At 40.3% G+C, this 27,133-nt stretch overlaps 1 protein-coding gene across 17 annotated transcripts in view; it reads right to left on the reverse strand.

The window, feature by feature from the left end:
- Positions 1-8,155, reverse strand: part of EPB41L2 (erythrocyte membrane protein band 4.1 like 2) — a 131,119-nt gene extending 122,964 nt beyond the window's left edge. For all 17 annotated transcript variants that reach the window (XM_074862505.1, XM_074862498.1, XM_074862504.1 and 14 more), the window contains exons 1-2: positions 8,075-8,155; positions 4,222-4,303 (exon numbers count right to left, since the gene is read on the reverse strand). The gene's annotated coding sequence lies outside the window, so the exon portion shown is untranslated. The remainder of the gene's footprint in view (positions 1-4,221; positions 4,304-8,074) is intronic.
- Between the last annotated feature and the right edge of the window lie 18,978 nt (positions 8,156-27,133).

The following is a 27,133-nucleotide window of genomic DNA, read 5'->3' on the forward strand; positions in this document are numbered from 1 at the left end:
ATTTGCAGGCAGTAAATAAAACACTTTTCATTCTTAGCCCAGTACTTCAAGTCTCATGATTTCTCAAGATACAGCATTAAATTATTTAGACTTTTAAACAAATCAGCAGAGTAAAATATACTTCAGCTAATGTATGGGTATTTTTATAAAGCTCCATTATGCTTTCTGAAATACAAGAAACAGAAGTCCATAATATATAACGGAGATAAGAAGCAATGCAGCTTCTAGCATCATCCTTTCATATCAGAACTAAAACTGCACAACCTTTTCCTCCAGAAAGAACTGTCTCACATTTAATACCTGGTCTCTAGTTAAGACTGCAAATATTCTGTCAGGATTATTGATCTTGTAATGGTCTAAGGATGAAAGTAAAATGTACGGTTATGTATCTTTTACTGAATTTGCTAAAACACGTGTGCTTGGCTGTGTATGGGAGGCAGTGGTAAAGAAGTTTTTCAGCCCCTTCAGATCTTCACAAAGCAGGAATATCTAGTTAAATTTCTTACATATGGTTTCTTAAAACTTGATTATTTGAATATATCACACACTGTCACTCTCCCCAAATCAGAACACTGCTGTTCACTACTGTGTTCTGTAGTAAGATTTCATTTTGGTTCTGGATGAGGTTTTTAAACATAGATCTCTCTTGCAGTTTAAGGCATTTTACAGAGCATATTTAAGGAGAAGGCACCTTTTCTCCAACCATTTTCTCACGTATAATACCGGACTGAAGTATTCCCAAATTCACTTACATATAGCTTCATTTCTGGTACAGTACAAGAACAACGTGCTGGAAATAGTGTAAACTACACCCCCCACCCCCCACCCCCCCCCCAATACCTCAGGTATTTGGTCTCTACTCTTAAGTCATTATTCTATTCTGCAGTTATCCCATGAAACTTAGATAACATCTTTACTTTCTGAAATGACACTGGGACTAAATTCAACTGTGACAAAAAAATGTAATGTTTTAGTACGCTGTGTGTTTCACCTTTTCTACTGAATGGAATTAAGAGGTAAAGACTGTGAATATGGATTTCAGTCTTAGCCCTCTAAACAAAAATATTTCGACGTATTTGGAAAAAAGTTGCAATGGTCTCATGTTGTAAGCAATTATCATACTCAAGGGCCCAGGGGGGGAATAAATAAACCTGTAAGTGCACAGATGTCACTAACCACTAACTGCTTTCTGTAAGACACATCCTCGAGCCCAGAAAGAGTAGGGAAAGTACACTGTGAAAGTGAGCCCAAATATCCAACAGCTTAAGTTAATTAACATGAGATTATTAGAGGTCCAGAACAGGTTTAATACTAAAATCACTTGCATCGGGATTTGTAAAGAAGGAGTAGTGGCACAGATATGTAGCAATCCCAGCTGATCCAATCAGCTGCCTCTGACCACTATTGTAGATAACCTCTTATGTTGACTACAGAGGGGACAAAGCAGCCTTAAGACCAAACATGGACTTAAGCATGAAGCTTATGCTACAACATTCTTCAGGTATCAGTTGTGGGTTTCCCACTGCCTCCTCTTTTTCTCTAGACACTGTATTTGCTTCAGATCCATGGCCCAATAATGCAACATCCTACCAGGAAAAGTACCCAAAAAGCCATACAAGAAAAAGAATCCAGTCCTCTAAGAGAAGATCAATGATATATAGACTTGCTATTTTGCCCCATTTCTTTAATTGATTGATGATGGAACAAGAGCAGTTACAGTATTATTTAAATACAGCATTTAAGTACAACTTCAAAAGAACTAAGCCAAAGGGGACAAAACAGCTTCTTCCAGCTGAGGAAACAGCAAATAGTTCATTTACAAATAGTGTCTACAAAGTACAAAATGCCGTATTTTGAGATTGAAGAAGAACTTTCAGATCCAAAATCGAAATGTTCAAATTCAGATGAGTTCACAGGACATACTCAGTATATTCTAAAATATTTTATTAATGAATCCTTAGTTCTGTAACTGGAAGCAATAAAATTTTTCAAACATGAAACCCAAATGCGTATTTGTATGATCAGTTTTTAATTTTGGTTTGATTTTCTGAAGAAGTAGGATACATGCTGAGTCAATCAGAATTTAAAGGTCTGCCTAGTAAGAATTAAAAAGGTTGCAATAAGAATATATATTTTGAATCCCATATACAGGGTAACTGAGTATTTCAAATTAGAAAAAGCTGTTCTAATTTTCCGTTGTGGTAAGAGAGCACACCATGCATTTTAAATACATACTGAAGAATGTTATTAAAAATACAAAAACTATGTTCTTAAAACGTTGTAGTCAAATTCTTATCCAGGCCACTAAAAAGAATACCACAGTTACAGTCTATACTTCTCAAGCCACAGTAATGGGATAGCAGTAATTTACAGTAAAATCTGGTGTTACATTTAGCTGTACAACACTACTAATTACAGAGTAATTTCAACAATAAATATTTGGTTAAACTCTGCTTTGTCATCAGTGCAAGCAATTTAAGATGAAACTGAACTTTCAGAGAGTCCACACTTCTTTTTTAGAGTCTATTTTTACTTTCTGGTAACTGAACATCTTTTCCTACAGAACATTTCTCCAGAACTACTGCTTTGCAAACAGAAAACCACATAGACAATGTTAGAAGCAAAAGAAAGATTCAAACCTAGAGCAGCAAGGCAATCCATAGTTCCCTTTAAACTGACCTTAGCTAACCCTATTTTACTATTCAATGTCAAAGTCTTCAAACAATGACCTTATAGAGCACACAGGCTGCATCACTTCATAACAGCAAGGTAAGTTAAAAGACAGGCCATATCACACCCTTCAGAAAGAATCCAGGGAGGAGAAACCAAGACACAGACAAATATGAGCACCATGGTAGATATAATATCAAGTAAAACACCCAGTTAACCCCCTAGACACTGACAAAGAAGTCTTCAGTTTTAAAGACAGGATCCTTCTGCAATGCAATGTCTCTGAAGAGCCAAGCTACTATTAATAAAAGCACTACATAGACGAACAGCAGTAGTACCTTATCTCCATTAGAAAAAAAAAAAACAACAAACCAACAAACAAAACCAAAAATCCCCTCAAAACCCACTACTACCTGCTTCTGAGAATATTCAGAGCCAGCCAATCCATTTTTATACAAAAAGTGAACTTAACTGAAGTCAGGCCTTCAAAGCATCTCATACTTGAGTCCAATCATGAGACATCATGCCATCATCAAAGGAAGTTATGGTGTGTAGAGCAAAGGGTAGGCATCTGAAATTCTCTTTATGAGACCCCATAAACATTACCTATAATTGAGTCCTCTACTCTCGTAAGAATGAAAAAAGATCCAGCCACAGCTTTATTCCAGAACTAGGAAAAAACCCAGGATACAGGAGTGTAGAAGGCAAGAATGTGAAGAGAATTATTTGAGAAGGGAAACAGGATTTGAGTTTTGTTTTATTGTGGTTTGAAGTTTTACATATCTAATCCATAGATTTCTTCTGATTGTTTCTATTTTCAAGGTACTATGTCAGATGTAAGGAACTACATAAATAATATAAAATGGAGAAACCAAGCCATGAGATGTAAACTAAAATAGAGTGTGATTCAGCATTATTGTCAGAAATGACTATACAGCTTGCTGGGCAGGTAGCAGCACTTGCATGGTTGCTATAACACAGTGTTTGCAGAGTGCCACTAAAATATCAGACACTACTGCCATGAAAACAAACTTTTTTTTCCCCAAGTCTGTTAAAATAAACAAGCCTGTATTCTTGCTGAGCTGTCCCACTTGCATTACATGCGAGTCTATAATCTCATACCATACACAGAACATACTTTTCTCATTTCACTAGCCAAACACAACGGCTATTTTTGGATTACCCGATAGTAATTAATGAATATTCTGTTGATATGGCCTTCACTTAGTCTGTAAATCTTTACAAAGCACTCAAAGACAAGGTGAAGTCTATGGAGGAAATAAGTTACTAGCAAAATTACCTTCACAGCAGAGTTTATATCACAAACTTTTAAATTAAGAATTTAAGACTTGCTAAAAGTCAAAATATTTGCTGCATCATTAATATGTTCTTTCCTGTATAATAATATGAAACTGACAACTTAAACCATGTAAATTTATCACATCAACAGCAAAAATATTTAAGAAGTTTAAACAGAACACAGAACTTCACCTCTTTAGTAAACTCCTATAGTTTATTTTCTGATATTAAAAAAAATAAATCACAAATTACCTTTCAGTCCAATAGAAGTCTTGAAGATTAGTAGAGTGCAATTAACTATGACAACTGGATAATAGCACAGTATCTTCTTTACCTGTAAGGGGGAGTTAAATTTGGAGTCAGATTACACCAAAAATTAGCCCACCAATCAAGTGAATTAGAAAAACAGATATGTGAAAGTGAACTGTGCTTAAATAGAAAATATCTTTTTAAAATGTGAGTACCTTTCCAAATAGGAAGAGAAAAAACACACAATCATTTAACCTGCACTTTGATTTTTTTCTCTTGCAAAAAAAAAAAAAATTGAAGTGTAGCAGCTTATAATAAAGTCTAACGCTCTTAAAACCGAGCAGAGTCTTTTCTTTCAATTTAGAAAGCCAGAAATAACCCCTTACGATGCAGTTTGACTTCTCATATAACCCAGGCTATAACACAATCACATGCTCCCACATCCCCTTTTCTTGCTCCCATCCCCTTTCTTGTGTCCAGCCACTGTGTGAGTATACAATGAGCAGTTCTTGGGTTAATTTTGCCTGCAATGAGGAAGAAAGCCCACCTTCCCTCTTCTCACTCCCCCCAACTTAAGATCAGTTCTAGAATTAAACTGCCATTTGAATTAGAACATCTTTCTCAGAAAAGCACTCAATCTTGCTTTAAAAATATCTAATGACAACCTTTGGTAAAATCATTTTTACCCTACTGAAACTTACACATGGTAAATTAAATGTAGAAAACTTGTCCTTTTTCAATAATTAGAATAATGCTGTATACTACAGGCATAGCTATTAAAAATGTAAACCATTTGGATCCTTTTCCTGCCACTGAATCCTTTCATAGCCACTATTGTCTGCTCTCGTCCATGTTACAGGTATATCTGTCACCATTTATTTTGTTCCCTCCCTTTTTGATCCTTAAATAGATCAATCTTTTGTACTGAAACATGCTTCCCAGTTCTTGTAACTTAAAATTCTTTCAGGTTATTACTATCAACTTTCTAAAGTTTACTGCTGAAAGTGAACACAGAATTCAAAAAGGAATTCAAAAGGAATCCCATAAGCGCTAGCTAAAGAAAGATTTTATTACCTTGCCATGTACTTTATATGTTGTTTATATACCTATTTTGAACAATGACTTAAAAAGAACTTATGTTCCAATTATTATTAATCACAACCCACAAAACCTCCTGTAACGGTCTCTACTTCCCAGAACACTTTCCCATTCTCCACCTATGACCCACATTTGTGTCACTTCGCTATCCAATGTATGACTCGGGAGTTGGCTACATGAAAAACGCATATTTTGCCTATATCCACACTCACTAAAAGATTCAGATCATACTGAACACAATAAGTAATAGAATTATTCTTCAGGTTACCCTCTCTAATGAGAGCTCTTCAGTGTCAGCGTTGTCACTGAAACCCCATTAACAGACATCAAGAAGTCAGACTGGCTTCAGAGACCTGCCTTTATTTGCTCCTACTTTTAAAGTTATATCAAGAAGTGGTAATAAAATTAGAAATTTCTTATGAATTGACTGCAATTGCTGAAACAAGATTTGTGAAACAAAAGGTGTATTTTCTAAAGGAATGAAGCCTGGAAGCCCTGGCTGTTAAGAAGTTTGAACTCTCCGTCTTCTACACTTTCAGGATACGTGCATACAGAATATACGTATTTTTTAAAGTCTTGGCTAGACCACTCTAAATGACATCGTTACAACGCAAGCCCATCTGCCACAGGTACAGACTGTTGATATAAACGTTGAGATCCACAACCTCTGAAAACATGGAAGGAACGCTGCAATTTAAACAAGAGAAAGCAGCTCAACTCCCCACCATAGAGGTTAACACCTGATAGAAAACAGCATGGAAAGCAGGAATGGAAACTGGTTGGAAGGGAGGACAGTAGCAGCTGAAGCAGAAGGCTTCAGCTGAATACCCTTTCAGGGCCGCTCCTGCGTAACCCAGGATGCCACAAAACTGGTTCTGAATGGGGTCTGTTCTATAACCGGTGGGCTCTGTAGCTTAGGGACTGAATTTATCTGCTGTTTGAAACTTAAAAAATATCACACCAAAGGATGCAGCCTTATTTTTTTTATATAGTTTTATTAAAGAAGCACCTTGTCATTTCAAACTCTCCAGGTCTGGAAATATGCAAGTTTATGAGAATTTGCTGAAGGCTGAGTTTTGCAGAACTACGTGCTTGTTGCATCTCACTAGCACTCTGGAAGCACCCATACTAGCAGGCAGGAAAATGAGGCAGTAAAGCTAAGCAAAGCACTATATATCAGTGAAAAAGCTATAAATTACATGTTTTTAATTAAAAATGGGTCTTAGGCAGCTTTACAAGAAGAAAAAACATCCTAATTGAACTACTTGCTAGTCATTACTGGTATCAAAGCACTTTAACCTAAGTTTATTCCCTAGCTGGCTATTACTTGTTCCCTGGCAGTGATTTCTTTCAGAAGTTGTTTCTGGAAATCATAATCATTAAGTTGACAAACCCTCAAACCAACTCCCTTTATGTCAATCAGTGATCACTCGTACAGTAACCTCCTTTAACTCTATTCTAACCATACACATGCCTGCACAATACTACTAACATCAAAAGGGATTAACTTCAACTCAGTGGGATCTTCACCTGTGGAAAAATGCCACACTAAAAATGTTACCACGGTGTTAACAGCTCTTTTGAGAGTATTCAGACTTCACAGCACTGTAATCAAAGCCTTACAAATGAACTTCGGACTTAAATTTATAAATTTCGATTTTTTTAAAGACTTCAACGTTCACTTAGAGGCCAGGTCATCAGATCTTGAAAGGTAGACTTTTTTAAAAAATAGCAGGTAAAGAACATACACTAATTCTACACTGACTTTTATTCTAATCCTGAAGAGAAATTAGGAATGTACAGTCTTCCTCAATTTCATCCCCCACCTAATTACTGATAAGCAGCTTCAGTGCAGGGTCCTGTTTAGCTCATTTTGCTGCAGTTGCTCACAGCTGAAAGACAGAAACAGCTCAAGCTGCAAACAGACGAAGTTATCAGAATGCAGAGTGGTTCTCTAGGAGGAAAAAATTTAAAAATCTCCTCTCCTCGCGCAGTATTCGCGCGACGAGTGCGGGAGAGTAACCGACAGAAATGGGGACAGATTTTGGGGGGAAAACACCGCTCTCCTTCTTGCTTCAGGCCAGGAATCGGGGACCCATAACACCAGCAGACGAGAATCCAGCCCCGGCCCCAGCCTCGGCCGGGGAGCTCCGACGTGCGGCCCCGCGGCGGGACGGGCTGGCGGCGGGCGGGCGGCCGGAGGCTGCGGGCGCTGCCCGCGGCGGCAGCCCCGCGAGGGAGATTTGAAACCGAGCGGCTCGGCACTGCTCGCCTCGCCGGAACCAGCGCCCGAACCCCCAGGGAAAGGCGGGAGAAAGGGAGCGAGAGAGAAGCCAGCCCCCCTCGGAGGCTCCTGCCCGCCCGAGGAGAGGGGAAGAGGCCCCGCCGCACTGAGGGGCTGCGGCAGGGAGGGGATCTCCCCCACCGCCGCTCCGGACACGCTTCCTCGGGGCCCGCTGCCGCCCCCTGCCGTCCTCGCTCCCCGCCGCCGGGCAGCCCCGGCTCTGACAGTCCCCCACCGCCCGCCCGCCCGCCCAGCCGTCGCTCGGGGCCGGTAGGGAGGGGGCAGCTCTGACCGTCGGGCGAGCGCCCGGCCCGGCCCCGCCCGAGGCAAAAACGCCGGCGGATCCGGGGCAAAGCGGCTCCTCGGCGCACGGCCGCCCACACCCCGCCCCGCCGCAGCGCTGCGGCTGCCCGGCGGCGGCGTCGTCCTCCTCTTCCCCGCCGCCACCCCCCCCTTGCCGGCGGGAGGCCTCACCCCGGGACCGGCGCTCGCGCTCCCCGCCGCCCAAACGGCCGCTGCCGCTGCTCGCGCTCACACACGAAATTGAAGTTCCCCAACCGCAGCCGTCACCCCAGCCCGGGAGAAACCCCCCGCCGGCCCCGCCCCCCGGCCAATCCGCGCCCCGCCCGCCCCCGCGCCCCGCCCCCGGCCCCGCCTCAGCCCGGCCTCCCCCCGGCGCCGGCCCGCCGGCTGCCCGCTCCGCCCCCGCCCGCGCTGCCGACCCATTGGCTGCGGCGTCCGTCAATCGGCGGAGCGGGAGCTTTGCCCCCACCCCCCCTTCCTGGGCTGCCTCCGGCCCGTCGGGGGTGCGGAGGCTCCGGCCCGCCCGGCAGCGGTGACCGGGCGGCGGCGTGGGCTGTGCTGTGCGCCGGGGCCGCTGTGGCGGCGGGGACGGCTGCCCGGGAGCGCCGCTGGCGAGCCAGGGCGCCGGGTGAAGGGGCACAGCGTGCCGCAGGCGCCGCCTGCCCCTCCCCTGCCGGCCGGGCGCGGCGCCGGCCGTGCGGGCGACGAGATGCCGCCGTCCCCGCAGCGGCAGTCGCAGCGGTGTTTCCACGCAGGCTCATAGCCCGCTGGCGCTGGGCGGAACGAACTCCTGCCGCGCCGCGGGGCGCGGGGGAGGCCAGCGGCGCTGCGGGCCGGGCGGGCGGTGGGAGCGCAGCGGCAGCCGGAGGAAGGGAAGCTGTTGCCCCTCTCGGCCCAGCGCTCCCCAGGCCCCGCGTTGACGCTGCCTCCAGCCGGGCCCCCCCGCGGGGGAGAGCTCCGCGGGGTCCCCGGGGCGGAGCACCCCTCCCGTGCGGGGAGGCGAAGGACGGGGCTGGTTCAGCCCGGGGAAGAGATGGCGCTGGGGGCTAACGGCAGCCCCCCAGCACCCGTGGGGTCTTCACTGTGCTGCACGGTGGGAGGCTGAGGGACAACGGGCATGAGGTGAATTGAGATGTTCAGGCTGGGTGTAAGGAAGAGCTTCTCCATGCTGAGGACAGGCGGGCAGCAGAGTGGGTTCCTCGGGCGTTTTCCACACCGGAGTGGACACAGACCTGAACAACTTGGTCTGACGGCACAGCTGGCCCTGCTGTGAGCAGGAGGTTGGACCAGAGACCTCCTTACTACCTGAATTTTATAATGATGTACAGCCTTGATGGGGGTTGCCCTCCACTTAGCTAAAGATCTTTCGGATGTTGACTGCTGAAAGGCCTAGGTGTGAAAAACCCAGTGGAGTGTAAGGGCAGCTGCTGTGCTGTACAGGCTGCAGGCCCCGGGCACAGCCCTTGGCACCATCCCCACCTCAGGGCAAGTCTTACCCTAGCCCTTTGGGCTCTCCTTTAAACCAAGTGTTAGCCTTTCCATTCTCTTTATGGTTTTTCTTCCAGCATGTGAAAGGTATGTCAAATCTTGGACCAAGAGGTGATGCTCTGGCCTGCAATTTGTGCATGTCTGTACAAGAAGAAAAGGAAACGCTAGGAGAGAAATGTAGTCCTAACAGGTGTAAAAAAAAACAACAAAACAACTGTCTGGTTAAGAAAGCAAGGCCGCTTTGAGCTTTTTCGTTTCTCATTAAAATTATTTACATTACACACAGTCGTACTGAATTTGTGGAATCCAGCACACAGTTGCCTATACAACTTCATACCTTTTACATGTTATAACCTTAAGTTAACTACAGGCTTCCCACCTCACCCTCATACGCACACTGAGCCATGTCAGTTTTTAGTGTGCAGAATAGATTTTTCTACTTTGGAGCAGAGTTGTGCAGTAAAATGAGCTATTTTCTATGTAATCTCCGGGTCATTTCTAGGAAAATTAGAAGGGGGGAGGGAAGAACAGGATCATGACTGAAGCTGCTGAGTAGTCTTTACAGAATGCTAAAGAAATTGTAAGATATTTTCTTTATCAAAAATTTCTGTGTGATACCATGTGCCACATCACTTGAGTCTGATGTTGTGAAGGGGTTGCGGGATGTGTTTTCACAACGCCGATCTTAAGATGCTGGGGTCTCATTTAGAGTAGCTTACTACTGAAGTCAACAGGCAATATACCATAAATATTCTGGGTATTTCATAGCGCATAAAATTAAGAAATCAAGTCCTGTTAGATGCTGATTAATATCTTTTCTTTAATCTTGGTGCTTCAGAAGTAAAAGCAACCCTGTAGCTCGTGGGAGTGCTGTTAAAGGAAATTAAGCACACAGAGAAGCGATGAGTCTGTAGTGAATAGAGAGCAAGCAGTATTAGATATCTGCTTAATTCAGCATTGTTCATTCTGCATCCAGTGAAAGAGGTTAGGGACCAATAGTTAAAGAAGGAATCATAATGCATGTGCACAAGCAGTTTTAATTCTTACTATTGAAGTTGTAATCTTCATGTTTTATTTATTATAGTGTATAATTTAAATAAAGCTAATGAAGTATTTTCAGTATCTCTTGCTCCACGTTGAAAAACAGCATTAAAAAAGCCTTCAAGTCTTTCAAAGAGGAGATGGAGTATCATTTTTCAGGAAAACCAGTCACTGTGGTTCTTTGATATAGCAGATGCTACAATTACCACAACACCAACTGGGTTAGGATTTTACCTCTAGATAATTTTTATATGCAGAACAGATTCTAAAACTCTGTGATCTTCCCTGTTTCATTCCTCAGTTGCTTTAATATCTCTAAGCATGAAGGAATGACAGCAGAATATGCTACAGTTCCTCAAGAAAATAATACAGCAGTTTCACATGCATTCCTGAAAACACTTAGCTACTACTTTTAAAGGCTAAATTTACAGACACAACGGGAGACACTTGGTCTCTGCAGCTTTCGGAGGCTACCTGAGTTTGCACCATCCAAGCTGCTTTTTGTTACTGCTAGCACTTGTGTGGCTGCCAGTATTTAATACCATTGGCCTGAGCAAGTTTAATTGGCACAGTACTAAAAACAGCTGCGCCTGCAACAATCTTGTCTTCAATAAGGTTCTCAGTGTTGCTAAAGCCAGTGGAAATGCCTGTAGTGAAATTTCCCTAGATTGGAAAATTCAGGAAGATGTTAAAAGAAACCACTTCAGACTTGCCTCTTTTTGTTCTTTTTCCTTAGAGAGTTTCAGTCACCTCTGCTGAGAACCCCAGCTAGCAGTGCCCCACTGAGATGTCTGTTTGCACTGATGTTTCTTCTCATGCTGGTTTTAGGCTATTTGTTTTTGGAAATATCTGCTGTCTTATGACAAGTTTTTCTTCTCTGATGTACAATTTTGGAAAACTAAATAGCAGTTTCATTGGTTTAAAAAGCTATGTTTTAGAAAATATGTAATACAATTTCTGGTGTGTGTTTTTCCTTCACTCTTTAATTGTGGGACGTGCATGGCCTAAGGAGTAGGAGGATATAGACAGTTTCATAAGCAGAGTAATGAAACACCTGGGTAGCCAAATGTAGTCTATGTCATTCTGTCTACAGCATGTCAGGTGGTGATTTTCATAGTCTGCTAATTTTTAGGAGATGTATTGCTGCTGCACTAGCACTAGAGAAATGGCATTAATTCAGTTTTAAATATTCTCCTCCACCCTCTCTCCACTTTTCTGAGTTTATAATCTGAATTTTGTGTAGGTGCCACAGTGACAAGAACTGTTACCAATCTGTTGTTTCCTGCCATATGCAAAACTTCTTCAAAGTGCTAATCCAACCAAAGCACTCTTTAACAGAAGTAAAGATTGCAGCAATGCCACCGAATGTAAACACAGCAAATTTTGAACCTCATATTGGAGCTGTCTGTACAGATTGTCTGTAGTCAAAATGGCTGTTTGCTCAACTCTTGCACCAGTTGGCTTCTTTGTTTTACCTAAATGACACTCATGTAACTCCTCTTTTGTAATGTCCATCCTGCAGTATTAACCTGGCAGCACAGCCTTCAGGGGTGTCTGTTAGAAAAGAAAATGAGGGGGGGAGCGCCATTTCCAATTATAAACTGTTTGATGTTAAAAGAAAACAAGGCATAAAGAAAAATACTCCTGTTGCCTTCTTGTATGTAAGGATGTCTCCATTTTAGAGATTTTGAAGAAGAAAAAAATTTTAAAATTTCCTAGAAATGGCTGAAGTAAACAGTAAAACTGCATAATCTATTCCTCGTACAATAATATAACTACTGTTAAACTTAATTTTTAGTTAATTTTAGTTTAACTTTATTTATTCAGCACCAGCACTGTGGTTTTTAACGAGTAAATCCTGAGCGGTCTAGAAACTGGTCCTGAAAGAGTGTATCTCTCTTTCTTCCATAAAGTTTTCTTATAGATGGTAATAAGCTTCTAGAAGACTGCTTTCTGGAAAGGAGATGTATCTGCTTTTTTGTCCAGAGGTCCATCTGCTGGCATGTATGCTGGCATTCAGCAAAGTTCCAAGGCACTGGAAAAGTGAGTGAAAATATCTTCCATAATTAATAGAAAATGTGCTACAGCATGAAAATGTACACTAGGAAAATAAGATCATTGTACATGAAATTTTACTGTGATAAAACTTCATTATCAATCAAGACACTCTTCATGGACAGTATTTTCAATTTCTATTGGCACACGAGGCTTCAAAGGCCCAGTAATATGATTTGTATGCAGTGTCTTGGCGTGACACGGCTTACGCACATGCATGAAGTCATGTGAAAGGTACCCTTTGGCATCCCAGGAGTGGATGTTGCTACTATATTTGATTGCTGGTCAAGGAATGCCCCTTCCAATTGGGTACTTTTTAATGTGTGGTTCTGCTTTGCATTTCTGGCAGTAGAACAGCATGGTGGATTCCCTCTGGCCTCGGGTTTTGACACGTCAGATACAGCCCAAAACAAGAGACAAATTATATTGCTGCAGTGTGAAGGCATGAGTTTTCTCACACCCCAGCTGTGGTGCTGACAGGGGGGACAAATGCAGCAATCCCACTCTGACAGCTCTTGTATGGTGATTATAAGCTGATAAATGTAATTGTGGGGTTTTGGAATTACTAAAATTCCAATCCTGCAGACAGGACTCCTGGTTAAAGTACTTTTTCTTGTGAGTGCACCTTCCAAATTGCTAAGATTCTTCCTGGTTACTGCTATACTGACTTGAGGATTGTCCTCAAGTTAGGACATGTCGCCTCTGTAGAAGATGTTGATTGTCAGACTATACCATTAAAGAAGCAAAGCTTGCTTTTATCTCTGGAAGAAAAGGCACACCTTAAGGGCCTTTGTACCTTTTATAGCAATAGAAGTTGTAGAGTTAGGAGTGTTAAAGGCAAAACACAAAATAACAAAAAATCCAGAAGATGAGCAGCGTGTGATGTAAGGTAAACACAATGAGTTTAAACTCTATTCAACAGGAGATAAGAGGTGGGGGAGAGAATTGCATGGGAAGTATACCATGTTGGTCACGAAATTGATACCCATAGGTGACATTTGTCTTTTATCTTTAGATTCCCCATTTGTTTGATTCTGCAGTGTTGTTAAGTGTCAAAATCAATGCCACGACATAAATTCCCCTGAGCAGCAAAAAACAACTAGTAGTTCAAAGTGACTGCTGATGTGAAAAGCCTGTGTTCTCTTGATGTCACTGCTTGGCATTGCTACCGACTGGCTAGTGAAGCGGATAACAAATATTGGCATGGGTAAGTGGCAAGTGTTGATGAAGACCTAGATTTTGTTTGTAGAGCAAACATCCACAACAGACGGAAAGATCCAACCTGGCAGGCCAACCAGGGCTCGAAATCAATTATGCCAAAAGAAATGCAGTTGAAAAATTATTGTGTGGTAATAAAGTAAAGAATGAAAGTCAGTAAGAAAGAAAATAATTTACTTATTTCACAGCTGCACCATACAAACCAATGGAGACTCCAGGGGAAAAAATAATTTTAAGAAAAGCAAAGGATGCCTGTCTTTTGAAGAGTAAAAACATGATTGCTGCATATCTGGGATCTCAATTGCAAAGCTGATAATTCTCAATTCATATACAATCTCTGTTAACATCTCTCTAAAATGTTTATGATTCTAATTTATTTAAGTACTGATGAAAGCTTCTGGACTCCGGTTGGAATGAGCTTGTCTTCATCAAGTCAAAAGCTGTGATGGATAAATTTGGCACATGTGCACTAGCTACAAACTTTTAGGTATAAGGCCATAAAGTGAAAAGCATTTGGGATGAGAGAATGAACACCTTATAAAGAGGCCAAACCAGCTGGCTCAGTTGTACAGTGTAGAAGAAAGAAGCTGAATATAAAAGAAAGGACTGGAAGAAAATTCTGTGTGGAAAGGATTAGATAAAATGGATACATGTGCATTAATAATAATAATTAATAATAACCTAACTTGCAGAGCCAACATCCTACAGCTATCCCATTAAGATAATTCAAAAAAGTAGCCTAAGTGTTCTTTGTGCAGGGATGTGCACAGGTGCTATTGCCCCATCAGGAGATTTCTGTATGCCTGCATAAGCTCTGATCTCTACTCCTGCTTGAAGAATTGTTGCTACAAAAGGCCTGTGGACCACGCCGATGATGCTAATTTGTTTTCCTCCTGAGGGTAAAGATTTTCTTGTTTTGACTTTGTTTGCAATTTCAGAGTGAGAGGATGGGGTTGTGTGAGAGAGGGCTCTCACTTAGCTGACAAAAGCTATGGATAATTATCACATTTGAAAGGCATATTCACAGGGCTGATAAATAGAATCTTGGAAAAAATGTAGGCTGGGAGGGATGTTTTTTATTTATATTGGAGTCCCATGAGAGCTGTGCCAAATAGGCTAAGGTCCCACCCTGGTCCCATTATCCTCAAAGGTAGAACAGATATTTATGTCACCAGTGTAGTATCTACCATACATATTCCTAGAATCATTCAGCTAAAGAACCTGAGACCAAGACGTTGGCAACCTTACCACTTCGCAAAGTTCAAAGAAACTGAGGCTGATTATAACTCCATATAAATCACTTAACGCCTCGTAGGAACAGACTCAGCAAAATTCTTTAAAGGTGTTCTTGTATGACAGTGTCATATAGTGGGAAGAGAAACCATTCACTAAGAATGCTTTGGAAAGAGCATATCACAATGTGACATCACACAATGAGAGAAGATGACATTGGTTAATTAGATGAGTTACATGTTAACCCCACAACTCTGTGTGGGAGTCAGACTTACTACTCCAACAAAGACAAATCAGAATATGTATCAGAATAAAGTCAAATTTCTTCTAGAGTTTTGAACAGAGTATTTCTTTACATTCCCTATTGCTTTCTAAAATGTTTTAAATTTCTACCACTCACTGACTTTATTTTCCTGCTAAGTTTGAAACTTTCCAATGGCAAAAAGTTAAAGAGAAATTCACAACATAAACACAAAATCGAATAAGCAACCCACCTCCCTTAAAAAACACCACCAAAAACCCCAGGTATCAACGGTACTTTTCCATTTCTTCTCACGATCTTAGTAAAGAGGGAAAACCACAAATTTGATACTATATCCAACCTGAAAAGGAAAACTTTTTCAAAATAAAAAGCATCTACTCTGCTTCTCTTCTTCGGGGTATGTGCTGAGGATCCTCTAAAGAAAGCTTCCCCAGGGTGTGTGAGGACCACAGAATATTGGTGTTGTGGTTCACCTTCTGTTTCATTTGTGGAATAAATAGGGACAATCATAGCAACTGCTCCAATGAAAAAGTAATGTTAAGAAAATAACTTCCAGCTGTGGTTCTGGCCTTCACTTTCTCTGCGAGGACAGTGCGTACAAGAGACAGCTAAGATACTTATTTCTGTCCCATTCCAAGTGCTTAAATCCTGACTTTTCTTCTTGTGACTACTCCTCCAAGTATCTGCAAGCAAGAAAGCAGCACTATGCATCCTATCAGTTATTTACAGATCATTAGAAAATCGCCTGCTGATCCTATCTTGGAGATTGCTACCTATGGAAAAGACAAAGTTGTGTGTCTGTAACTGTAATAGTAAATCCACTTCACTTGATTGTGACATAAAACTTCTCCAATGGTTCAAGCTTATTGATAGCTCACTCCACTGCTATGAGGATCCAGATATTTACAGAAATATCTTTTTCTCGTACTAGTACTTGTGACAACCCAACTCCTCCTCATGATGTGACTGTGTTCCCACATTTGTGTAAGCCTTTCACAGAGCAAAGAAAATATAAATAATAGGGAATGCGTTTTTAGCAGTTGAAGAAGAAGGGAATATTCAGGTTGGTGTATATGAAAATTATTTAAAGTTTCCTGATTAGCAAGGGGTTTATTCATAAAAATGTGTCACTGGAAGTGTAGCATATTATGTGTGTTTTGTGACATTTCATCACGACTAAGAGAGAATTTTATCTTCCAAATAACTTTTTTTTTTTTTTTTTCCTCAGTCCCAATGTTCCTCTCTTAGTTTATCCACATGTTTTTCTACAATTATGTGTGTTTTTGTAAGCACACATTTCCAGTATCTCTGAACTCGCTTCCCAGGGTATGACCCAATCATTAAGACTGAACCAGACAAGTGATTTAACATAGAAGGATTTCAGGTAGGGTGTAACCGGAGGAGGGAATGCAGCCCACCCAAGTCTGAGCCTCTGAATGCCAAGTTGAAGTAAATTTACTAGCAGGCTTTTTCCCTTTAACCCCCCCCAACAAAACATATAATCAAAAGGTGAAGAGTTCAGTTATGGAACAAACAGGACTTCTTTAAAAATATGTAGCTGGCTGTAGCCAAAGACAAACTATGATGTCATTGGGTGGGAACTTCCCCTCACTGTATGCGAGCAGCATTGGAGTGATGTGATGCAAGATGTGAATAAAATCGCAGGGGAGATATATTCTGTGTTTTAGCTGTTACAACTAATCTGCAATATCAGTGATTTTCTGTTTTATACCTTTGACTGTTGTTCATCTGCCATAAATTGGGGCCCACGCAATTTTCCATCCCTAGCCATGCTACTCTCATACGCAGACCGAAAGCTAATCTGATTTGCAAAGTTGTCAATCACAGCATCGATTAGGTGGTAGATAATGGTGTTAATGCAATCATTAAATGGCAAGCAGCTTTTGCAGTTTTCTTTGAATAGCTTGTGAGGCCCCATCTATTTTACAACCACATCGGATCTGAGGAACCTGGCTATTGACAAGTTACCCTATAACTGGGTTTTAACATTTGTATTGATTGGCCCAAGGTTGCTAAGACCTCAGTCCTGCAGACATTTAGGTACATAGTTCATATTTTTTGTCTGTTTGCAGGGCTAGAAACTAGTTTTGCCCACAAATATTTCCCATGCAGCCAGTTAGCTTAGATACCTTTATAGCGTATTCCTTGAGAAAAGACCACATGTGCTGTTGTCAGAAAATATGCCAGAAAAATATATTTTACAGAAAAATTGGTACTTATGTCAATGTCTCTAATTCTAATCAGGACTAACTATTAGAAGTTTTCTTGGTCTGTGATGAATTACATCAGTATATACGTCTGAGAGAGATCCAGATAAAACATCCACCTCTTTTACATTTTGCTTTTCCCAGGAAGAATGAAATGAATATTTCATTTTTAATCAATTTGAGTTTATAATTTCACTTACATATTTTTTTTTATTAATCACACTCAAGATAAAACAGTGGAAAACAAACAGCTTTGCAACTGGCATCGATTTTCAAAGAAATCTGTTACTAGTTTTCAAGTACTATATTCACAAAGGTCAATAAACTCAAAATGCACAAACTCATTGTTTGAACCTACAGAGTGGTAAGGGGAAAATGTGCATCATGAAGAGCTAATCTCTTTAAAATCATCTGTCTCAAGTGTTTGCCTCAGGTAATTTTTTAGCATTAAAAAAGCATACCATGTATAGCCATGACCTTGCCAAGACATCTGTGATGTCTACTATCAAAAATAATTAATATCCTGATTTTCAGATAATTTAAAATTTGCTTGACCCAAAGCCCAAAGCTTCCCTCTCTTCTTTTTTTAATATGGATTTTTTTTTTCTTGAAAGGAAGAAATGACCACAAATATCAATATTGGGCCCATTTATTCAATTTCAAATTTTTAAATATTGATTGTTTAATCAAAATGGCTATTGTACTGATATTTTATCATGATACTGACTTTGATTATTATCCATAGGACATTTAGCAGTATTTCAGTTTTACACAAGTAAAGGAATCCTTCACTGCTAAAAATTTATGTGGCTAGTTGTATTATTAATGGAAACATGGTTATCCTGTATGTAATTTTAGATTCATGTTAATTAGGTAGCACTGTTGTCTTTTGGGTTAATGGAAGTAGCCATTAAATATATAAAATCAAAGACTAATAGTCATGAAACATACTTGTTTATGTCACTACTCTTTTGCCCAGAAAGTCTCAGAAACTAACTTTTGCATTCAAGGTCTGACGTGCACACACAGAATAACGTATATCCATGCAAGTTGTGATCAGAGCAGGTTAGAGTTTCTTGCCAATTCCATATGCACAAAGTAATCTCACTTTAAACTGATTTAATGTGTCTGCACAGCAGGTGTGTACTAAATGTTTAAACTGATTCAGGGGAGATCAGGAGTGCAATTCTCTGTTCGGAGTAGGCCTGCGACAGCTTTTGAAAAAGAAGTGAGAGCAGCATCAGCGTTGCTTGGAACGTCCTTTGGAGTGGAGCAGAACAGTGGTGCCCCTCGCAGCTCCTCGCACTGACTTGCCGTGCTACTGAGAGGGAAGGGGAGTCTGGAGAGAGACATAGCTGACTTCCCCTCGAATGCCCTCCTAGACCATAATCCACAAACCCCACTAATCTGCACTGGGGCTTCCCTGCATTATTGTGGATTAGCGACGTTCTGCTGTATCATATAGCGTATTTATGCACTGTTTGTAGACCCTATGCAATTTAACTCATGGCAAGCATTGGTCTGTAACCTCACGTACTGTCAACCTTGTTTAGTACAGGTATAAAAAAAAAAAGAAGTATAAAAAATAGGTATAAATAATGTTATGCTTACTTTACAGTAGAGTTTTATACAGCATACTGCTTGTATACTTTATAGCCAAACAGTTTTTCACAGCCTTGCAAAGGGAGGTTAAATATCTCTTGGCACATTCAGCCATTCCTTTGCACAATGGCAGCCTCTCACAAATCTGTCAGAGGTGGTGGTGTTCAGGGACTTCGCCTGGATTCCCCTTTACTCCACAACCCTTTTCTAGTGGCTTGGCTTCCAGCCTAGCAGCATTACTTATTCTCCCTCTCTCAAATAAAATCAGTAAGCCTCTATCCTACAGGAAGCCTTACAGTCTTAGCCTCCCCACTCCTGCAGGCTTCAGTCACCCTGTTTTTGTAAGGCCTACTAGTAGTCTTCTGGCAAGCATGGCTCTGTTGAAAAGTGGTCCTGACTAATTCAAAAGGAGGAGCAATTTACAGGACCCACTGAGTTCCTTTAATCTCACCATTTGTTGGCTCTCTTCCCTGCCCATTGCCATCATATTGTCTCTTTTCCTCCACTTTTCTGCGGTGAGTCAGAGGGCAAGTTCTTGTAGGCAAGATCAGGAGAACTGGGAGAGTCCTTTGCCAGGCTCCTTGAGCTTCTTCTGGTCTTACTGTGCAAGCTGCCTGGCACCCAGTGGGGTGGCAGCCCCTCTCCTTCCGATTCCACTCCATCAGTCCACAGCCTCACTGTGCATAGCTGCCACGGGAAGCCGCCACTGCAAATGCAAAAACATACCCGCAGGCCCTACAGAAGGATGACAGCACTGAACTCTTTTCTCTAGTTCAGTAAGAAGGGCTGGAGCCAAGCAGTGGGGTGTGAAGTGCAAGAGCCAGAGAGGAGCAATGGGTTGCTGCGGAAGGACAGGGGAGTGACTGTGCAGGGAGAAAGGGTAACCAAATGCCTTCCTGAGTCTGCTAACAGCACGTGGAGACTCACACAAACGGTTCTGCATACCTTACAAACACTTACATTACAAATCCTCTTAAGTTCTCCTTCTTTAAGAGGAGAAAATACTATAGCTAGAGTTGCTGGGGAAAGTCATGTCTGTCCACTCTTTCAGGGCCCATCCAGGTCACCCCACATGAAACACTTTTCCTTTTAAAACTTGCACCACACTCAGCATCACCTATCCCATCTGCAGACTATTCCCTCTCTTTCTTTCCCTGTCTGACTTGCTGCAGGACCGTATATTCAACCCCTACTCTCTGTTAAAGTTTCAGCAGAGTGATGATATGTGTGCCAGGTGGCAGGGACAAGGGGTGGGAAAGATTCTGACACTGGTAAGAAGGGGCAAGCCTGAGTTGTGTGGAAGAGTAATTTCTGTGACAATGAACTGCTGATTATAGCTGTACAGTCTTCAGATCTAACACTAATGTCACTGTGGACAAATTGCTGCTATTCCTACATAACATATTTTCTCCTTCTCTAGGTACTCTGGTGACTTGCCATAATTTATGTACAATGTTTTATAAACAGACTTCAAATAGAACCAGAAAAATTATGTCTTTCTTCTCTCCTAATGTGGGTGAAATTCTAAGTTTCCTCTTTAGTCCATTTAATTTTTTTACTAGGATCGTAACTGGTGTGAAGGCAGGAAAGTTAAGTCACATGAGTTTCGTGGTCTGTGAATCTCTGGACTACTTCCATCAGAGTGTCTGCAGATTTTACCTGTCTCTCTCTTCTCCCCAACCCGTTCCATCAGTTGGTTGTTTTATGGTGCACGACTGTCATGGGAAGCTGACCTCACAAATAAAAAATATATCCAGGACCACCTGCATACAGTAATGACAGCAGTGAACTGTATTCTATACTTTCTGCAAAATGTAAAGGTTTAGTATGGGGACACTGTATTTGTGGAAGCAAAACCAGTAACACCTATTGAAGTTGTTATCTTTATTGAAACATTTTTTTCTGTTGACTTGGAGCAATCTTGGAGAGGCTTCTTTAACCTGCATCTCTGTTGAATTTTGTACTAGACGCAGCATTTACCAGCATTTCTGAGGAAATTTCTAGGCAAAATGAACTGTAAATTATCTATATCTATGATTGTGGCATACTCTAAGAAATCACATACTTCTTCAGAGAAATATCAGGCATACTCTTCACACAACAGGCACAAAACCTCTTATGATTTAAATGTGAACAGACTACATATCTTTGCCATGTTAGCTCAATAATCCAAATTTCCCTCAGGCTAGTTGCCTGTGTGTCTAAACAGCACACATCTGTTCTTTTCCACCACTTGTTTACATGTTCTTCCTCCCTGTGTGCCTGCACCATCCTCATTTTAGACATTCCTTAATGCTCTTTTAACTTCTCACATATATTTCACAACTGCATGCTGGAACAGTAGTATGTGTTGAGTGCTAGTTTTATACAATTTATGACCCAGTGTTTGTTTTTTAATATATTAGTGTGTATTAAGAATAACTCCATGAAGTCATTCAAGGTTAAAATCAGGCTTTCTGGCTTCAGGCTGACTGGGCAGCTTCATGAAATACCACATTGCATGGTAATGTAACTAATGAATCTACAGTGATACATACTATGATACAGAGTAAGGGATTTAGGATAGGAGAAAAAAATCTAATTAAAATTAACAATATAATAGTGGTATTCAGAACATTAATATATTTTTACTAAGCATAATAAAAGGAAAAATACACATTGAATTAAGAAGACACATAATTATTTTTTAAATAATGACTTTAGTTTTCTGTTCTCAGGTGTTAAACAGCCTGATTTTCAGAAATGCCGAGCAAATATTTGTTCAATAGTGCTGAAAAAATAATGCTGAATAGGTAGATTCTATGAAGTCCACTATCTTTGCAACATTAGTACAATGCTGTACAAATATTAGGACAATGAAGATGCTCATTTTACCCTAAGGATGGAGTAAAACATTGCTGCTGTTTGAAAATTGTTGCTAGAGCAGCCCAGTTCTGAGAAGTAGCTAACAAGCCTTTTTGCTTAACATTATTTTGTGTTTTCTCTTTACTATTTAAAGTGTTCTACAATTAATAAGCCAGATAGGCTGAAGTGGGTTGTTTGTTCCTCTACTGAAATGACAATCAGTACTACCAAAACAAAGTACTCAGTACAGGACTTGTTTACATGTTTAGTCTTCTTGCTTATCATATTTGAGTGCTGATTAGTGCTGCCTCAGTCTCTTTTTCCAGAGCCTCTGGTTACCAGCCTGGAGTGGAATGTGCAGTGCGGTTTTTTGTAAAAGGCTTAACAATAAAGGTAAAATTCACAGAGAAATATTTTCCCTTTTGATGTAGAAATCACAGCATATGAAAAAAAATATGATATTAGGAATGGGCACATTTGACATTTCAGTCCTATAAGATGTGCCCACAGATTAACAATGCATCATTCAGAAAGGAAATCAAGTATTTTCAAGGTATAAACACAAAACATAGAAAGTATTCCTCTACATAAATGGATATTCTGTAGAAAAAAAAGGTTTCTGCTGATTAATCTGTTGGAATTACAAAATCTTAAAATTGACAGAACAGAAGATCGGTGTGGAATTAAAAATCAAACCCCAAGGAACTCATTGAGATAATTATTCTGCTTCTTAAGTGGGTTTTTTTTGCTTTGTAAAGTAACTTAGCAATGCCCATCTCTCTCCTATTTGTGATGACTATAAAGAAACAAAAATATTTTTTTAGATGTGTATAAATACTATTGCATAATGCCACACTGGCCTCTGATCATTGTGAAAGCAATTATTTCCTTTGGACAAAACCCTCTGTTCATTAGCACTGAATGGTATTTATCAGTCTTTTTCCTGTTTAGATAATTTGTTCAGTGTTGATATATTTAAAAACATTCAATTGGTTGGAATAGTATCTGCGGCTTCCCATCAAAAGAGTGATGGCAGTAGCTGTGGGTCTAAATCTCAAAGCACCACTCTGTAGACTTCCTAAGTGATTAGTACAGAGTATTATCGCCCTTCACCATCTGGCTATCTAATATGGAAACGATATTAAAGGAATCAGAAGACCTACACAGGCTTCGACACTTTGGACATACAGTGTTTCACAGCACAAAAGTGGAGGCTGTGTTTAAAACAACAAGACATATGCTTAAACATAAAATAATTATTTCTGTTTGCAGAGAAGATATACATCTGTCCTCCCTCATTTTAATTACTTGCAAGTATATAAAGCCATACATATGTATACTGAGATAATACAGCTTAGCACATATACGCAGGCTGCATGTTTAGCATGCTATGAGTGAAATCTGTTTAAATTTAAGAGTCTCATTCTGGTTTTGATGTCACTACAATTAGTTGATGTGTTGGATGGATTCTGAGGCTTTGATGCATCTGTGCTTTAAAGGTTTTGAAGTTAAATGCTTTGGATAAGGCGGAATTAAAGAATCATCAGAAATTTCTGTGTTAAAGCCTCACAATCCAATACATAAAAACTCTTGTAATTCAGTGTACTGTATATCTTTGTGTATAAAAATATCCCTTTATAAGGAAGAACAAAAGATACGCTTCTCCACTCCAGGAACATTACATGGAATAAAGAGCCTCTGAAAACCTCCAAAGCACAGAATGCAAGCTTGTGCTGCCAGACAAAAGTGAAAGCCTATCCTGTTTTCTCTCTCCCTGATGTAGTTGCTGTGTCAGATGAGGGCATCAGGGCAGATTCAAAAGTCAGAATGAAGAAAAGAGAAACAGTGCAGAGAGAAGTATGGTGAATTCACTACTACAAACACCTAGGTTTTCCCTGTGCAAGCCCAGCTTTAGGCTTTTTAATTTGTTTGTTTGTTTGTTTTGCAGAAGTGCAGATAAAGGTGGTAATTAAAAATGGGCTATCAGATTCCACTCATTCATAGGTGTTATGCTCCGGGGTATTGGGAGCCCTGTATCCGGTAAAGAGGAAAGCAGAAAAAAGGGAGGTCTTTTCTCCTGTTTCCTCCAAGCTGTTTAGGAAGTTATTTCTTTACTTCTTTCTAAATGGTTTTATTTTTACCTCATAATGAAAATCAAACAGTTTCTTTGCATTGCCAGAGAATCCTGAGCTAGTGGGCTTTCAACTGTGCTCATGTCAGAAAAGTTCAGTAGCCATTAATGAGGAAACAACAAATGTTTTGCTGAGCAGTACAGCTAATAGAATCTGGTTTGGTAAAGATCTGTGAGTTTTGGTCCTGAAATTTCCTTCCCCCCTACAGTTGTCTCAGGTCCTCCTCTGTGTTCTGTGGTACCTGCCCTAGACAAAAGAGAGCATGGACTGCAGCTGACCTGGAGAAAGGACAGTAACAGAGCTGAGCCTATCTTTTCCTCTGCTAAAGAATTATTTTCCTTTCTCTTCTAACCAACTGTGGGGCTTTTTTACAAAGCTTATAAGACGTTAATTGTCTTTAAGATCACTATCCCCTTGCACATATGGCTGAAATAATTGGTCACTGACTTCAAAAGCTAAAAGGCAATGGATGACAGCACAGTCACATGTACCTTAGGAAACTAGGCTATCAAATCGCTTCCGATACTCTTTTTATATTTTATATTCTCAGTACTTTTGACCACAGTTCTCTGATCATTGGTTATGTTGTTCGTGAATGTAATAAGTAAAATAATAAGTAGTGTAATAAGTAAAGACCCAACAAGCACCATCTTCTTACCCAAAATTTCAGCTTTGCTTTTTTTTCCATATATCATAAAAAGAACAAGGCATCTTTTCCCATTGTGTACAGGCTACTTTACACATGGAGGCTGCGGATCTATGTAGCACTGCTTCTGGCAGCAAAGCCAGCTCAAGTCAAGTTGATGGGCTCTGTTCTACTGCTCCCAACCTGATGAAAACCTGCACTGTGCTTTGCATCCACATCAGTTGTGTGAACAGAGCTGTCTGTGGACCCCAGGATAAGGTGGCTCACTAAAATGACTGGGACTAATAAAACCCCCAAATTAAATTTTTTTAAGGTATTGTTAATCCAAGTTTTCCCAACATTGTCATTCTCATCTTTTCCACTTTAGTGGTGCAGGGGCAAATGTGCACAGCTACAGTGGGGAAAGGAGCTAGGAGAGGAGACTTAAAGTGGATCTGCTACCAAATGGGAATTAATTTTGAGTCACCCCTGAAGTGTGAAATTCTGACCTGACTGAAGATACTAGAAAGTTTGTCTTTTACTGCAGAGTGGATAGAATTTCATCTTGTGCAGCCACAGCGCAAGGGCAAGAATCCAGGCCCTACCGACATCAGGAGTAAAATATCCCATGAATTCAACATCTTGGCACTGAATAAACTCCAATAGTTGTGACTCTCTGCTAGGATAGCAGTAAAATCTGTGAAACATTATCTTTGGGAAGATTCTCCCCTGCCATTACAAATTCCAATCATCATTATGGAAGAAAGAATTATTAAGGGACCAAAAGATAAAATTAATATTGCTCCAGACTTAAATGTCCTGATCTTTTCAGAAATTAGTTAGGATACAAAAAACTTTTAATTCTACTGTACCTACATTTACATTCATAGTTTAGGCAAATATTTTATGTAAGTATTTAAACTTTCCTCGTGCAATTTTTTTAAACCAGCACCAATTAATACAGATTGTGATCCATTTTCCATAAAATTGGCATTAACAGTGCTGCCAGAGATATGAACACCAGAAATGTAAACAGTTTGGCAGCGTTAAAAATATGATTTTCACATATGTAAGAAAAAAAATCAGGTGCTGGCAGGATATACAAAGAGAGAGAAGAATTGTCAGCCTCTGTGCATTGTGTTCAGTCAGTTCCTAATGACCTTTTGTGTGCTCGTTCATAACATACAGGACCTGCTCATGAGGTCCCAATTCTGGCAAAATTCCTTTTCCCTGAGTAAGGAGAGTAGAGCAACCCTCACAGTGAACACTCAGTAACAAGGCATGTAAAAACTAGCACAAGATAGTTTTTGGTAAGAAAAAATACATTAAATACATTTTCCAAACAACTTTTTTACATACCTTACCTTCTGGTTTATACACAGATATTTCAATATAGTCAAGAAACTGTAATAAGCTAACTCAGTTAAATGTATCCGTGCTCAGCTTTTACTCATTGTTAGGCATGTACAGTCTATGACTGAAAGCAGGAACACAACAGCAACAGTGTTTTTTTCTGATCATAAGGGGACGGTATTTTTGGCACAAATTGCCCTGGTATTCCAAAAACTACTGTCTCCTTTCAGTGTGCTAGTAGTCTCATAGTAACTGTGCAGCAAGAAGCAGGGGGATTTAACCACTCTTTTCCAGCAAGAGAAGAATCACACACAAAAAAATCTGTGTCCCGCATAACCACAGTAAGCATATACTCCTTTTGTCTGCACAGGACTTATTAAATATTCTTGTGTCCTCATTGTAGAGAGGCAATATACACATTTCCTTTTTTATGGCGTAAATCAGGGAAAGAATATAAAAATGCCACTTTCAAAAAAGCAGATTTAAATAAAATATAAAGGACTTTATCATTCTTTAGATAATTCCTTCTAGTACAGATTTTATTACAGCTTTACATCCTGGATTTCCACCAATACAGATGTCATCTCATGTAATTACACTGGATCATTTTCAACACTATTGGATGCAATGAGTCACTCAGAAGTCAACATTAGGAAATATACTTGGAGGAAAGTAAACTTTTCAAGTAATACTATTTTAAATGATTCAAGAATAGGTATATGAAGGAAGATGTGTCTTTTATGACGTACAATTTATTGGAATTCTTAGGGGTTCTTTTTGAAGTGATCTACTAGTAATTCAAAATGAGATTTTAAAATAAAGGTTTACAATGGGTTATCAGCTCTTTTGTCAAGGCAGGAACTGATGGTACTTATCACACAAACAAGAAGTTTTCTTGTCCAGTTTTCGTTAGACAGATTTTTGCTGTTGGTTAATTCTTTAGTTTTAAATCAGACATGCTCCATCTGAGATAGATAGACTGGCATATATACAAGGGAGCTGTAAGACAAGCGTTAAACGGCTTAGAAGATTGTCTTAGTGCATTACTAGCTCAGCAGCTGTAAGGATTATTGTTGTTGTTTGGGATTTTTCTCCTGGCAATATCATAGCAAATAACAGTTTAAAGGAGAACAACAAAGTAGTTTTGCT

The sequence above is a fragment of the Strix uralensis genome, chromosome 3, assembly GCF_047716275.1.
Source record: "Strix uralensis isolate ZFMK-TIS-50842 chromosome 3, bStrUra1, whole genome shotgun sequence".
Lineage (NCBI taxonomy): Eukaryota > Metazoa > Chordata > Aves > Strigiformes > Strigidae > Strix > Strix uralensis.